Genomic DNA, 16534 nt, shown 5'->3' with positions numbered 1-16534 from the left:
AAAGGGTAGACAGCGCTCTTGATATAGCATTGCGTCTAAGATAGAAAACTGCTCAGGATGTCTGAAGTGTAACAGCTGCATTTGATGTGGCACGTCGACGGCCATCACGGCACTACGAAGTGTTCATCCACTTGCTGTCAATTCTTTTTCCAGGGAGGGGTACTACCTGCACGACCAACGTAGAGCTTGGAAAACGAGACGAAAGGCAAAGTTCATTCTCTATGCGTCTCGTTTCTAGAAAAAGAATGTGCGCACGTGAGCCCTTAAAGCCAGTTTGGTGGGTTTACTCGAAGCTGACTTAGCTACGTTTGGTAAGTTCAACACATGCAGTTAAACTTATAATGCAGCCCTCACGGTGGATATCGTGGTTAGTTTTTATGCGCTAGAAAATTCCTTATTCCTCCGGCCGACGAGTTCTGAATTCTTAAGTAAGATAAACGTCCGGCGCCGGGGGAATGAAAAATTGCTGCCCCAGCGCGGTATGTGCGGGGGCGCGCCGGAAAGGTAGGACCGCAGTGTCGAGAATAACTTTGTATCATGGTAAAGCTCCTCGTCGGCGAAGGGCTCGAAATGCCAGCCTTGTCGGCCTCGAGGGCCCCGTGGGCGTGTGGTGCCCAGCACGCTCCGGCATCGTCACGAGCTCGAAAAAGGCTGGCTTCAAGTGTGTTGCGAGTTGGGATCCTCCGTATGCGGAGGCAACTCCCGTTGTAGCAGCTCTTCCACCACCGCAGGCAGACGATGCTAGAACTGTACCGGTGTTCCTTGCGCTCGCCAAAAGGTGAGTCACGCCATCTCTATCGTACTCTCGGTTGGTCAAAAGACGAGCAGTGAGAAAAAAAAAGCTACATTAGCTAATTGGGATCGGTTTCATTATTATTATTATTATTATTATTATTATTATTATTATTATTATTATTATTATTATTATTATTATTATTTGAGCACCAGTATTCCAGGGCGAAGGCTCCATAGCTCTTTCCGGAGACTATAATAAGCATTTAATTGATTGATTGATTGATTGATTGATTGATTGATTGATTGATTGATTGATTATTCGTCTGGACTGCTTCGCCGAAGGCTTCCGCCGTTGACCAGCATTCCGACGCAACACGGAGAGCATGTCGACCTACCTGCCTTGGAGCTAAGGAGAGCAAGGGGACGTCGGTGGTTAAAAGCGCCCCGCGACCGAAAGCCATTTTTGTGCCCAGGCTCACTCCTGAAACCCCGTCTACCGAACTGACTGCGCTCCTCTCAAGCGGCAGAGCACCGCCCATTGCCTCAAACGCCTCAAGACGAAGCATGATTCGTGCGCCTCGTTCCACTACGGCGCCAATGAAGGAGCATTTCTGCAACTGCAGGACCCTTCCGCGTGGCCAAACAAACTGCTTATTTATCCTCACCGCGAAAATCTACTTCGTGCAAGTGAGTTAGAAAGCCTTGCGAATGATGGTCATGAATGGAGGTCTGAATTTTTACAATAAAGATGTTTGCGGTCTGAGCAGAAAAGCTAATGAATTACGGTGCAATTTCTTTTCATCCGCTTCTGTATTAATTTTGACAGAGACGTGGATTTCTTCCGCTATATCCTCATAACATTATTTTTCGCCTAATTATAACGTCTACCGCAGCGACCATGACAGCAATGGGGGTAATTACTATCGAAGGTGGAATCCTGATCGCTGTTCCTAGCACGCTTGCGCGCCTGCAGCACGCGGACCTTGGAATCCGTGCCCGAATCTGTATGGCTAGATGTGTCCTGCGGTGGAAGAGAGCGCATACTATCAAGGGAATTTCACATATCATCCAAGGCCGATTCAAATAGGTCGCGAAGCTTCGGGCGAAAAGCAGTTCAGTACAGATTGTCACCGACATCAGCATGGGGGGTTATGGGAGCAGCCATCGAAGCGCGACTATGTTTGGAGGGAACAAACATTGGGAAAGAAAAACGCCTTCTTCAATTCAAACGAGACACAGTTAGATTCATTCAACGAAAATAAAATTCCTAGTCAATTTTATATATTCGTGATGAGTTAAATAAATACGTTTAATTTTGTTATTAATAAATGCATTTCTTTCAGCGCCCATCGCTACAGGGGGCGTTGACGCCACTATCACTCGCAGTGCAATGCACGTCTTGAAATGGGCAGAAGGGCGCACTCGTATCACCTGTCGAAATACGCCCCCCTCACAATTTGTGCTTTCTCGCTTGTCGAAGTTTGTCTGAATTTGGTGACGCGGGTAGCTTCATTGCTTCTTAATCTGTTCAGTCAAAAGTAGTGAGTTACGACCGCCAAATAACTGTGTAGTTGTTTTCGTGCGACTGCGCTGGCCGACGGACTTGGCATCCGACAATATAGGATCAGCACTCTACACCTAAAGCTTTCGTCGGCCTCCAAAGAAAGTATGTTCTGCGCAGGGATGCGATTTCGACAACCGTATGGCTGGCCTTTTCCTGCATCGCTTTCCACGCTGAAAGCTCGAAACGCCCATAAAGTCGAATGGCGGGGCATTTGAATATATAGCTCCAAAGGAAGAACAACAAAACGAATTTCGCGCCTTCGAAAACAAAATGACGTCACTTCTGCTTTTAACGGACATGGCGTCACGTTATTTTTTTTTTCCGCCGGAAGTGTTCCCACCACATACAGATGGCGCTAAGCCCCATGAACCGGCGATGGACCGCCATGTTTTGAACGTATGGGCTCCTATGGAAGCTTCGCTACCAGATGCATTTACCTTGTATCATCCTCCATAGGCCGCAAGTTTTTATTTTTCCGGGGGGGGGGGGGGGGCTGCTGGTGCCTGACCAGCTTTCCGAATGGTGTCTATATATATATATATATGCTGGCATGATTGCCTTATATGAGAGTTTACATTCGCTATCAATAATACTGCTCCGCCTTTCCGGCGAAACTGCAGCCTCTCTCTGTGTTTTTTTTTTTTCTTCGAGTCCGAGTATAAGCGCTCCTGCGCATTAGTGCTGTTGATTTTGATTTCGAGTGAATCCGGCTTGGCCTCGTTTCGCTTACTGATTGAATTATACAGGGTGCCCCACTTATCACGCACCAAGACTTATAAAAAAGAACAGCTGCGTTACTCGAAGAAAACCTAGTGCATATTATTTCTACTACAGTGGAGCAGCCTCTAGTAATTCTTTCGTTCCTGAAATTTAATTCGAACGATTGCAATGATTATCTTATTCGAGAAGTACAATACTAATTATAAAAGTGTGAATGATGCATTTGTAGGCACCACCAGGCAACCCCAAATGACATCTAACTGCTGTGTTTTCAGCGACGTACTGATTGCGTGCAATTTTTTCCGACTGGCAAACAAAATATGAAATATGAAAAATACCACGTGACTGCGCTCCCACATGCATCATAAAGCAGTGCCCTCAGATAAGCTGATTGAACGCAACTTCTTCGCCTGTCGCAAACTCGAAGAGACAGCGCATCACCTTGATAATGGTATGGAAGGAGTACCAACAGCAGGTTTCGCAGCTTTGCAGCTAGCTATTGCTTGCTCTCTACGTCATTCTTATTATCCGTCTCTCAAGGCGGACTGATTACATTGATAACAAAATCCCCTTGAAAACAATGTAATAGGCATAGCATGTTTGAAAATCCCGGCTTTGCTCGCACCGCATCGACAGAGTGCGCGCGCAGATACATCTCGCGCCAGAAACTTGCTTAGCACCAAAGCCAAATTAAAGTGACCGTCTTATTTTTATGAAAGCGTATACGCGCTGCAAAAACAGGTTCGTGTCAAAAAATAAAAGCGAAATAAACTGACCGGGAAACGACCAACGTGTTGCGAAAAGGCAAAACCGATGCGTTCAATTAATCAAATAACCACTTCTAAGTGAGCAGAACTGGCGATCTGCACAAAAAAACAAAACAAAAATACATCAGATTTCAGTGTGTCCTTATTATCTATGAGTTTGTACGCGCCATTGAATACCAGCTGCTGCCTAGAGGACGTGTTCGAATAGGTCTCCTTCTGCAGGTTGTGGGGTCTGATGTGGGTATTCTCTCACACCGTACTCTTGGGACAAAGGAACGACAACACAGTAGTGCAAACAGTCACAAGGGCATTTATTGCACCTTTCATACATCAATGCCTGCTAGCCGAGTTGCTATCCACAAAACATGCCGATGGGCTCGCGACAAGTCTAGAAGTCCGACTTACCGCGACCGGAAGCGAGCGAATATGTTCGCCCCATGCTGGATCCCAACGCCTGGTCGTTCGCGTGTATAGTCACGCGAATCGTGGCGCGTTCGAAGGCGGCCACGCGAGGCGGTCTCGCACATGCATCCGTCGCCGCGCGCGCCGGATGTCCGCGCTGCTTCGGCGACCCGCCGGGGAAGAGGGTTGCTGCACGTGCAAGCACGTCGATCTGTCCCGTTCGCTGTCTGGAACCCAAGAGAGCGCGCCTTCTCTCTCCCGCCGAGGGTAACCCCGCAGCCGCGCAACACTAGCGCCATCTCTCGGACTGCGCCTGTACCACTTGGACCGCCGCGTGTGCGGCGAAGCCGCACTACAGGAGACGCGCTATGCGGGAAAAACACCAGGGGAGGCGCGAGGGTCGCATCGCATCCCCACAAGGTACGCAGTACTGAGTCCGCTTCACCACACCTTCAGTGGCTTTCTTGAAGACCAACGTTCGAATTCTACGCAGACATCCGTTATCCTTGCCTTGAGCTCATCTGACGTCATAGTCTCGATCAACTAAACATAATCCTGCAGATAACCCCAAACAAAGAATAGAGTAGAGAGAGGTCAGGTGACCTAACCGGCCAATTTACAGGCCCGTGCCTTCCGAACTATTGCGCTTGAAAAGTTGCATCCAGCCACTTTCTTGCTCGGCGTGCTGCTGTGTGCGGGTGCCATATCTTGCTGATACCACAGAAGTGGAAGACATGACAGCGGTACTTCGCTGAGAAACTCATCCACCGCTCCTTCAAGGATTTCGTCCACGTAACGCTGTCCAGTCAGTGTGTGATCGAAGGAGCTGGGACTGATTATAGAACCGGCGTAAATTCCGCACCCCACACTGAACGACCACTGGTACTGGTGCCGATTGCGCCTTACCTAGCGTGCATTGTAGTCACTCCAATAGTGTGCATTATGCAAATTTACCCGGGCGTTTCTGTGACAATTGGCTTCATCTGTGTACATGATGTTGCTCAAAAAGTCCGGTGACTCATCGGTTTTTGTGAGGAACTCAATTCGAGAAATATAGATGATTCTACAGGTCCGTGTCTCCCAAGCATTGGTGATGGTTAAGGTGGTACGGGTGAAAGGCCGTCATTTAGAATCCTTCAAAGTGATAACTTGGAAATTCGTACCTGGGTGGCCACATCCCGCACGCTAGCGTGAGGGTATGAGGCCATAAATGCTAGGAACATTCTTGCGCAGGCTAGGACTCAAAGATGGAGTCCTACGCCGTTGTTTCTTCAAGCTGCCGGTTTGTCTCAGGTTTTCATCATTTTCTGATGATAGCCGACGCGTTTGGTCTACTGCCACACTCTCCATGACTGATATATATTTGCGGCCTTCCTCATGTTGTCATATGGAGCTACCAAGGCAAGGATCCTCTTTATCTTCTGCTTATTAGAGAAAGACATGGTGACTGGGACGAAACAAAACGTACCTTTAAACATTTGCACTAACGTTGTCAATTCGTTTTTGTTGTGATAGCTTTTGTGGCAAAAAAAGAACCATCCGTGCATTTTATCTACGCAAGACAACAGCTATCACAGCTTGTTTTCAAATAACAGGAAACGCGACATATTACTGCGGCCGATGCGTGGCAGATAAGGCACTAGCAGTTTCTTTCCGGCTCTGAAATAGGTAGGCCACGCGTCATACGTACTCCTGAGGAGCAGGCAGCTTTCGATCAGCAACGCCTCGACCACAACCGGGAACGAGCTCATCCATGCCGTCCCGATGCTGCAGCCGGGGCACAAGAACAGGCTCCTGCAGCCGAGCGCAAGGAGCAACTGCGAACGGAGGATCTCACAGCCTACCAAGCCGTCGTTTAATAATCCGTCGGGACTAACCCAGTTAACGCAGTGATAAAAACCGGGGCCGCACGTTTCAGCTTCGCTGGTTAACCATCTGTTAGGAGTGCTTGGGCGGCCATTTGTTTTCTTTATTTCCTTCATTTCGTTCTGGCTAACTCAGAAGGAGCTTGTTCGAGGGCGCTGCTTTATGATGCGCGTGGAAGCGCAGTCACATGGTATTCGCAATATTTCGCAAGGTTTACTTATCAGACGGCAAAAATTAGTACGCAATTAGTACGTCGCTGAAAATACCGCAGTTAAACGTCCCTTCGCTATGCCGACAAATGCCTCACAGACACTTTGGTAGTTATGATAGTACGTCTCGAGTTAGATAAATCATTACAATTACCTAATTAAATCTCAGTAACTAAAATGTTACTGACAGCTACTCCTATGCACTGGAAACAATATGCACTAGGTTTTCTTCGGGTAACGCATTCCCTTTTTTAAAGATATTGGCGCATGATAGTGAATTGGGACACAATGTATATATTTATGACTTCTGCATGCAATTGACGATGTTTCCATCCCTAATAAATGTTGGGGATTATAGACATGTTTTTCAATTATTTGTTACCTTTACTTACTGGAAAGAGAAGCGATACTGAGACACATATCATTCACGTGCATTTCACATGCCATTAATGAAAGACTCTGCTGAAGGGGTCACTAAAGCCCAGACGTCTTCTTCAGGGTCAAAAATGCACGCAAAGCATTTTGAAGCGAGATGAACATACAGCAACATATTCATTCTCTAGGCATAAGCTATCCATACCTTTAGAAATAATTGTTAATTGGCTACTTCGTTCTCTTCAAAAATACAATAAACCTTGTCCTGTGTATATATTGAAATAAATTGTATATCTGCATGGTGTTTAGGGAATTGTAAAGCAATATTGAAGTACGGATGAGGCAGCCGCCGCTGGTATTTTTAATGCGCTTGTTCTCCCATTGTCAGGATTTGCAGAAATAAAGCAAAGTATGAATTAAAATCCATGCATGTCCGCGCCAACAATGCTGCAGTAAGCTATTAGCCCCAATAAAATTTTAAGTGATAAGGTCGAGCCAAGTGAAGAGAAACCTTAAATGATGTGGGTGACAAAACTCTGCCAATGACGCGTTAGGGGGGGGGGGGGGGAGGGAGGCTTCGGCATCGCCAGGGGGAGCTGAGCCCCCCCACCCCCACACACACTCCCGGAAAACTCCAGAGGGGTCTCGGGCCCCGGAGCCCCCCCCCCCTCTCCCCCCGTACTCGGCGCCTAATGTCACCCTCGAAGAATCCATCTTGATTCCTTAAGCGTCTACCATCAATTCAGAATATCATCACTTCCCACCTTAAGCATAAATTTATAGTACTTGGAACGTTTTAACGTACCTGGAATAAAATGGGACAACCTGTCGATATGTCACCTTAACAACTACATTACACATAAAGGATCCACTGTCCTAGATATTATTTCTTTCAACTGCCTTTAACAGTTTAACCACGTGCAGAACTCGCAAGGTAAAGTATTGGACTTTGTCGAACATGGAAAGCGTCCGTGCCTCCCATGTTGACAGAAAGCTGGTTCGAGCAGACAAGTATCATCACCCTTATATTTCAATTGTGGCAACACTCAGGCAAGGTTTCAAAGAAAATGCACCAAAAGCGTCGAACTCTCTGCGGTACAATTTCTGTGGTATGAATTACGCCAGTTTTTATCGCTATCTTTTTAAGACAGAGTGGCCCCCTATATTAACATCAGAGGATGGAAATTCTCGTGTTCAACATTTCACTGGCGTTCAGCAGGAGGGAATTCGTATGCGTACATACCTCTAAAACTAAATCGCCCTTCACGGTTTTGGCTTTCAACTCAGCTTCGCAATTCACTGAAATGCAAGGAGCACGCCCACAAGAGAATGAAAAGTGGATCTGAAAAAAATGGAAAGCTGAATTCAAGGTGTGCCGATATCTCAGTAACAAACTACGACCGTGATCACAATTACTACATTAGCTCGGTCGAAAATAATCTTTCTAAAAAGCCTAGACATTTCTGGAGATATGTGCAACTGAGGTCGATACCAAGTAAAACATACTATCTCGCTGTTAGCAAGCAATCATGAAACTATCGAGGACGTCTCATGCGTATGCACAACACGTTCAATCAGTTTTCAGCAGGGGCGCTGGCGCCACTTCGTCCGACCTTCTGCTGCTCAAGGGTGATGAGCCAAGCACAGTCTATTAGTGAAGAACTTATCGCCAAAAGGATTCACAGTGCAAAGCCGTCGCTGTCATGTGGCATTCCTGTGGCTTTAATCAAATCATACAGTGAGGCGCTCAGTCTAGTCCTGACTTGCATATACAACACCTGCCTTAAAAGATGAATATTTCCTATACTACGAAAAATCTATCGTGTCATTCCCGTCCACAAAACTTGCTCGAAAACAGACCTACAAAACTACAGACTGATATATCTCCCATTATCTTCTTCAAACTTGATTGATTGATTGGATTGATTGATTGATGGACTGATTTATTTATTTATTTTTTTACTTATTTAGTTATTTATTTATTGTAACAAATGAATAGGAGAATTCAACCTCTTGCGTTCCCCCTGTAATAGCCTGTATAAGCTGGATCAGAAGTTGCACATTGAGTCATTGGAGAACAGAGCATTTAAGCTGTCGGCGGACTTTTGTAGACACTTCCGTATGCGCTTCAGCAAACGTGTAAATCGTATCAGTCTTCTCAATTCCTGTGGTGCAGAAATGCAATAAGTGGCTGATTCTTTCGCTGTTAATTTTTTCTCTATATGTAAACCATCACATGACAACAATGTTCACAGGCCACGCTCTCCTGCTGGAAGTTCCAGCGCGGTACTCTCTTTCGAGAATCTCATCAGCGAATGCCCCATGTGTCTCAAACCATCTTTGTCATGCCGTCCAGATGGCATCCCGGCAGCCACTATCAAAGCCTACGGCATAATTTTTGTACATGTCCTGACACCAATAGTTAATAACTGATTGAACAATTCTACATTGCCGCGCGCTGGAAAAACCACTCGCGTTTTTCCTGTCTTCAAATCGGGCACGAAAACAGATCTCGAAAATTATCGGCCGATCTCTCTTCTCTCTGCCATTTCCAAAATCTTAGAAATAACTATTTAGAGTGTATTGTTCTTCAGTGTAAAAAAAATGTTTTTGTTTCAAATCAGTATGAATTTCTTACCGGCAACTCAACAACCACCAAATGTGTCAGCTCTATGACGCAGGTTTCCACGCCCATTACGCAAAGAGTTCAAGTTGATGCTTCGTACCGCGACCTCAGTAAAGCCTTTGACGTAGTCAATCATACACTACTGCTCGAGAACGAGCAGTAGTGTATGAGCACCGTAGTGCTTGCGCACTACGGCGCCGAGGCTGCTATTGTAGCTCTGCTACGCAGCCATCTCCTCGATAGGTCCTGCTTCGTGAGCGTCAAGGATAAATTTTCTGTGTCTGTAATTTCCTATGTCTATCAGTTTTCTGTGTCAGCGTCCGTCATTTTATTTGGCGCCTTCGTCGTAATCGCGTCTATAAGGTAGCTAGTGACGTGCTCCTCGTGTGGTGCGTTAGTTTTCATCAATGACGCTTCCTCTGCAATCCAGAAGTCTCCGTTCCTTCTTTAAGCAGATGACATCAAAATATTTAAGGAGATACACAGTACTGATGACTACCGTGCTCTGTATTCCAACCTATCCTCATTGTCTGAATGGTGCCAATAAAATGGGCTCACTCTAAATTCACCTAAAGCTAGAATTATGCCCATATTTGCGTAAAACCCATAATATCGTCTTCCATTGTTGTATTGATGGTGCAGTGTTGACCAGGTTGTTGAATACGGTGAACTCCGGTGTGCGTTTTTATATTATGTTAATCTTTTCCGGCCATTATAAGCGTGTAGCAGCACGAGGTATCTGCCCGTGCCTGGTTACATCTGCAGACTTACAAGACATATTTCCGTACCCTATTCGCCTTCCTCAAATTGTTTACACCCGTCTGTTTCCATTTAGTTGAATATTTCTTAGTGCTGTAGAATGGCACAATCAATTCAAATATCATTTTAATTGACTGTGCGGAGAAATTTTGGAGAGAATATATGAGCACCGTTTTCTGACCTGACGCACCAACAACTTTTCAAGTCAGAATAATCATTCTACACTTCTGTCACTTAGCTTCAAACGTGGTCGCACCGATGTTTTCCTTTTTGTACAAAATAATTCATCGAATTGTATCATGCACGGGTCCACTAGCTTTTGTTTCACTGCGGGTTCTGCAGAAGACTGCCCTTCCGCATTCCTGCGTCTTTCAGACACTCACCTCTACAGAGAATGCAGAATCTTTACCACTGTAATATTCTTCATCTTGATATGTTTCAAAACTTGCCGTCTTCTTTCTGTTTCGAGCTTCGCACTTTCTCTTGAGCCTTCTTTCTAGCCACGCTCTTCTCCTGCCTTAGATGTTCTCCGTCTCACGCTTGTGTGTTATTGCTGTATTGTTGCCCCTTGCGTAGCCGCTTATCCAATCTTTCTTTTTATTCTATTTTTTCTTACACAACTTTTGGTCGTAGTTCTTTTGCATTTTCACCTTTTCTGTTTTTGGGTTTTTTGTGCACCAGCGCCAAGCCCTCAGTGTTGTACCTGGGCACATTATATAAATCAATTATTATTATTATTATTATTATTATTATTATTATTATTATTATTATTATTATTATTATTATTATTATTATTATTATTATTATTACTGGCATGCTTTAGCCACCATTAAGCAAGTTTGAATGGAGCTCATTCAGGGACTCGCAGGTCAAGGCTGTATATCATCAAGGGGACATTTAACTTACAACAGGTGAGTATACAAAAGCAAGAAACTGAACGCTGAACCTCAATAGACCAGAGGTATTAAAGCAAACAAAAGAACATTCTACGCTTGTCAAAGCGTCAGGAGTAACATGCGCATATGCTCATTTGTATGCGCAAATAGCGCATACAAATGACTAAAATAAATAGTGAGGTGATACGTAGCGTAAATTTAGTAGCCAGTGAGAAAATCGGTGATGCTTCTGCCATATTTGCCGATGTTCATGGGGTAGATACCCAATCCTTCCTGACCTTATGGTTGCTGAAACCTCGCTTCATCATCATCGTCGTCATCATAATGTTGGTGGGGGTGATGAGGATGACGACGATGATGATGACAAAAACACAGAAAAGTGGAACCCGTTGTATGTAGAAAAAAATACAGTAACCTGGTACATACGTTTATAGCTTAATGCACAGTATTTCGGCGATGCCGCAACGCAACGGTTCCTTTCGCTTGATTCTATTCAATTATTACAATCACCACACCTGACCGTCCCGTTTTCAGGACGTATTAGCAAAAGTATATGGGCCACAGGCACCCCGAAAAAAAAAGATACTGTTTATATTCGTAATTCAGCCGCACAAACCGAAATTGAATGCTCTGAAAAGTTCAAAATTACCCCCCCCCCCCCAATCGTGTATACTGCGCATTCCTCAATTTCAAGTTGCACTCATAGGCAGAGAATAAAATTGACTTTATCGCAGAATCCCTGGGTCCGCGTGCATTTGCTCAGGGGAACTGATGTGCGGAAGGCCGCTTGGGCCAGTGACGTGGCGATAAATGAAATGTAATAAAATATTTTTTTTCTATTCTGGCCCAGGCTAATCGACACTCTACACTGCGCCGAATAGCCGCTCATTTTGATTGCCACTCCACTTGTAGCTGCGCCGTTTCAAGTGCGAACACGCGTGCGCACCCACGAATGGTTGCTTCGCAGCTCCCGTAGCGCGAAATCTGCACCGGAATCGGCGGCTCGCGCGCACGGAAACCACGCGACGCGCAGGGAAGCGCCAGCACAAAAGCGGGGAAGGATGGGGATGGAAGGGGGAGTTTGTGTGCCGCAGGTAACAAGCGGAAAAGGCGGTCGAACAGGCTCACGTGTTGCGGCCACTCGTCGCCTCCAGCGTGCCGCAGCCAGAGCGACCCATTAAGGAGCGTTCCTTCGCGCGGCGGCGACCGGCGGCGCATCGAGCTCTCTCGTTCACCGAAGGCGCTCAGCTCCCCGAGCGGCGCCCATTAACGTTAACGACTCGCTTCGCATAATTTCGCCGGGAAACAATTTTCGCTCGGGCTTCTCTTCGCGGTGTTGTTCCTACCCTTCTTTTTTTTTCCCCTGCTCACCGCCTTGGTTGGCGTTGGCTGCGTTATCTACTCTAGGGACGATATATCCTCGGACGCCCTCTTCTTTCCCCGTGGCTGCGCGTGAAGCGCCGGCAGCTCATTAATCCGGTATCGCGGAAACGAACAAAGACAAGCGGTCGGCCGTGGGCGCGTGCGTCAGCCCCAAGTGCGCCAAATCGCCCCGACAGCGCGAGGCACGGCACCTTCAATCGCTCTGAAGCAGAGAAAAATGAAAACAGGGGGAGGGGGGGGGGGGGCTTAAATAACGTAAAAAAGGAAGGGACGCTGAATAACAAAAAGAAAAGGATGAAGAAGCCAAATGCCCGTTTCTCAACCTCTGTGCTCTCCGCAAAGCTCAAATTCTCAGGCAGAAGGCTTCAATAACGGCAATATTTTGGTGGTGATGTAAATATTAGCTCTGATGTCCTACCAATGCACACTTTTTGCTGGCACTATTTGGCAGCTGCACTAACAAAATGCTGTCTCTCTTTCGCCCTTTCGCCCACTCACTCACTCACTACTTGTGAGTGCGCTAACAGAATAAGAAACTGATAAACAATTCTAGCGTAAGAGCTTTTTGTGAGTAAGAACCCTGGCCCCGTATTCACAGAGCGCTCTTGCTATAAAATTATCTGTAAGAGAAAATTGAAGCCAATCCTGATGTTGGAAATATTAGTGAAGACAGCTGGCCAATGACAAAGAGCACTTACCTTGCAAACGAAACGCTTCGTGAATTCGGCCCCTGGTCGTCCAATCATGAGTTCTAAAGCAGGACGTGAAAGCGTACGGCTGACTTGACTTGGTGAACAACAATTATCTCTGCTCGATGGTTTGCACGCACATAAGTGTATGCGACTTGCTCGTGTGGTGCCACCCTTCTCTTGTGTTCAGTCTAATTTGTTCGCGCTGTAGTTCAGCATGCTTTGAATTGCGAATGAGGACAGCTTTTATAAGCACGTCGTGACTACAAAGAATGCGCAGCTTCGCCCGAAAGGTGAAGCATCGATTGTGATAGCAAATTAGTAGACAGCCATACGAAGTAAGGATAGACGTTTTATCGGCCGTATAAAGTTGTCAGCATTTGCTTACTAACTAAAAGCAGGGTATCTCGCGCTCACAGTCAAACACGAACACATCTCGCTCAATGATCGTGGACACCCGCTGTGGAAACGCTGGCGTGAGGAAGTGCGGCAGCAGCAGCGAGCGAATTGACCTTCGCGCTGGCTCTCGCTTCAACCCAACTAAGCGGTGAGAACGCAGCGCACGCGAAGCTATCAGCCTTCGGCGTAACTAGGCTCCGTCCCCATCGTAGATCGCCTTCAAGACAGGGCACGCGTGGCCGCGCTCAGCCACGTCATACATGGCCGCCGCCATTAGTAGAATGACCCCTGGTGCCTTGCGCTCAAGCGACGACAGCGCGCTTCCTCCCCGTCCTCCTCTCTTGCGCACGAGCGATCGAGCCACCATCCTGCACTCACCCTTGCATGCTTTCACTCGCACCTACAACGTACGGCGCGTCCACGATGGTATCGCACTTGGACTCTATACAGAACATCACTGCGACGGCGACGGGGACGACGACGTCGACGATCACAGCGGCAATGCGCCTCGACTGTCCACACAACTGCTATCAGAATAAAACGAAACTTCATTTACGATCTTGCAATGCGTCAGCGTCTGCGGAACAGACGGTTAGAGCAAGCAGGTTGCTGTATTTCACCGTGCAGAGATCGCAGCGAAGAATCGACCTGCTCATGGCACCGTTAAAGGGCCCCTCACCTAGCCACAAAACAAATTTTGTTTATACGATGGAAGTTGTTACGTGCCCTCTAAGGAGTGTTCTACCGCAGTAATTTTTCAAATTAGTTCATTGATAGCAGAGATATACATACTTGAAGCATCGCGAACATATTATTTTAGGAGGCGAGCGCCACCGCCAACATAGACATTCTCTCCATTGGCCCCGTCTAATCTCCGCAAGCGAAATGCCTTCCCTGTGTTCTCCAAAACGGTAGGATCACGTAACAAATACGTCATGGGGCACGCCTTGTTTCTCTCTCTCTCTTTCTCTCTCTCGGTTTCGCGTTTTTGCCGAGTGGCGCACTTCCGGTGACGGTCTCGCGCGCGAGCTATTGCGTTTGTCTCATTTCGCGCAGCGGACGATTTTGCACGCTCTGCACGAGAACACCTGATTAGCAATATAAATCAGTGTCACAGTCAGGAGCACTGGGGCAAGCGTGAGAGGATGAAAGAGCATGACTGCAGCGCTAGAACACGGAACACTCTGCGCACGCGACTGCACTACGTGGGAACAAACAAGAAACGGAGGTGCATCTCTCTTGGCACTGTACGAAGTAAAACAGAAACACGCAGACTTTCGATTTGTAGGTTTTATTGAGGTGGAAGCCTTACAACCTCAATGGAACGAACTTTCGTGACGAATTTGGCGTGACGAAAAATCCAGCGCGAAGCGCCACCACGTATTCGTCACACCTTCTTACGGCCTTCGCAATGGGGTCTGTTTCCGCCTCCCACCGCACCGCGGTGGGGTCGCCACTGCCCCACTGCTCCGCCGTTGCGACCGCCGTTCGCGCGGAAGGAGAACGCGCATTTGCTCCAAGTCCGTCCCGCGTGAGTGGTAACCGTCAGGTCCTAATATTTCACCCCTATGCATTATGCTAAGACCGCGCAATCAGCCTCTTCGATTTGACAGCTAAGAGTTATAAACAACAGAATAACTACCGCGCGCCATCGCGTGCTCTTAAGTATGACTGCATGGTCGCATGAGGCTTTGGTACACTCAAGTCAACACTTTCTACCTGTTAAATTTGGAGAGAAACAAATCTATCAGCCTCTTCAGTTTGCCTACTGACGGATTTTAACCAGTGTGTAGAATTATAAGCGACCTGAAGCGTTTATATGACATATTCCTAAGAATTCCGAAGCGTATAAAATATAGCTCCTGAAATCTCAAGCGCTGCCGTTTTTTTTTTTTGCACGAAAGTGGATTTAGCATGAATGCATGACGCTGGACAGATTCAGAGAAACGAAAACAAATTTATTCACAGCTAAATTCAAATTCAAGGTGTCCAATGCGGTGCCGCTCAGATCCATAACTTCAATATGTTTTACGTTCAGAACATATCAGTTGGTTGAAACACTCTACATATCTATAGTATCGCGACTGACGCACATCTATTGTAGATTCAGTCGGTTTAGTAAATGAGTGATCAACAACTTCCCATCAAAGAAAATGGCATGAACAACGCTGTGGATGTGAGAAGAGCGCCAAACAAAAAGAAGAAAAGTTCACAGTCTGAAAAGCTTCCTGGATGGTTTATGCACATAATTAGCTGGCTTCTCGTTCCTGTCGGTGACTTTCTTGGTGTAGTTAACAAGAAGTATTCTGAGAAATTTTTCAGATATCAAAGAAGCAGACCTCATGGCATGGCTGTTGTCGGTTCCTTCTGAACAACTGAGCAAAGGCGAGTTTTCAAGCTGTGGCTGAATGAGGATTTGAAGTATTACCAGAACATTTGTGCGTGGCAGGTGCAAGGCAACTTTTTCAAAGAAATATACGGCTTTGTCCAAGAGGGCAACAAACTCTAGTTTTTGGGTAGTGCAGTCCACTGGAATCTTGACCTTGCAGAAGAGTTTAGAGAGGACCAGTCCTCTCGCTAGTTTGAAGAAGGATATTGTAAGCGTCGCATCCGAAGTCACTGATCAACTTGAGAATGTATCCAGCGAGGCTTTTTCACACTGGGCACCAGGTAGCACGGGTACTCATCGAACACGGTTGGCACAGCACCAGGCAAAAGTTTTCTGATGCGGCACCCTCAAACGTAGTCACTCGCGAGGAAACGCCAACTGCAAACCACACTCGATGCCGACTTGTCGTTGAAGACGAAATTTTCTCTGGAGATGTTTTTGAGCCACTTTGCAAACAGTCCTGAATCACTCGGGAATTGATGAAAAGAAACGCCCTGAGTCTTACCGAACTGCGACTTGCAAAGCGGTACGCAGCAGTACACCATCGCCGCGTTGGATGATCAACGGCGGGCAATAAACACCGTCGCACAGCAAATAACTTAATCCGTGGATTGAACGGGTAGAAACGTGCACCAGCGCTCACAACACTAAAGGCCACGCTGCCTGCCGGCACACAGTCCGATGAGAGCACTCCCCGTCCAAGAGAGAAATATGCGAGGCTCGGAAAAAAAAAAAGCAAGCGCAGACCAACAGTG

The 16534-nt window shown here is 46.7% G+C and overlaps 1 protein-coding gene across 3 annotated transcripts in view; it reads right to left on the bottom strand.

Moving 5' to 3' along the window:
* Positions 1–16534, bottom strand: part of LOC135915994 (protein O-mannosyl-transferase Tmtc3-like) — a 953411-nt gene that overhangs the window by 648010 nt on the left and 288867 nt on the right. The gene's annotated exons all lie outside the window — the stretch shown is intronic.

The sequence above is a fragment of the Dermacentor albipictus genome, chromosome 1 (assembly GCF_038994185.2).
Source record: "Dermacentor albipictus isolate Rhodes 1998 colony chromosome 1, USDA_Dalb.pri_finalv2, whole genome shotgun sequence".
Lineage (NCBI taxonomy): Eukaryota > Metazoa > Arthropoda > Arachnida > Ixodida > Ixodidae > Dermacentor > Dermacentor albipictus.
Note: the sequence above shows the minus strand (reverse complement) of the source record. Positions and strands in the feature narration are given on the sequence as shown.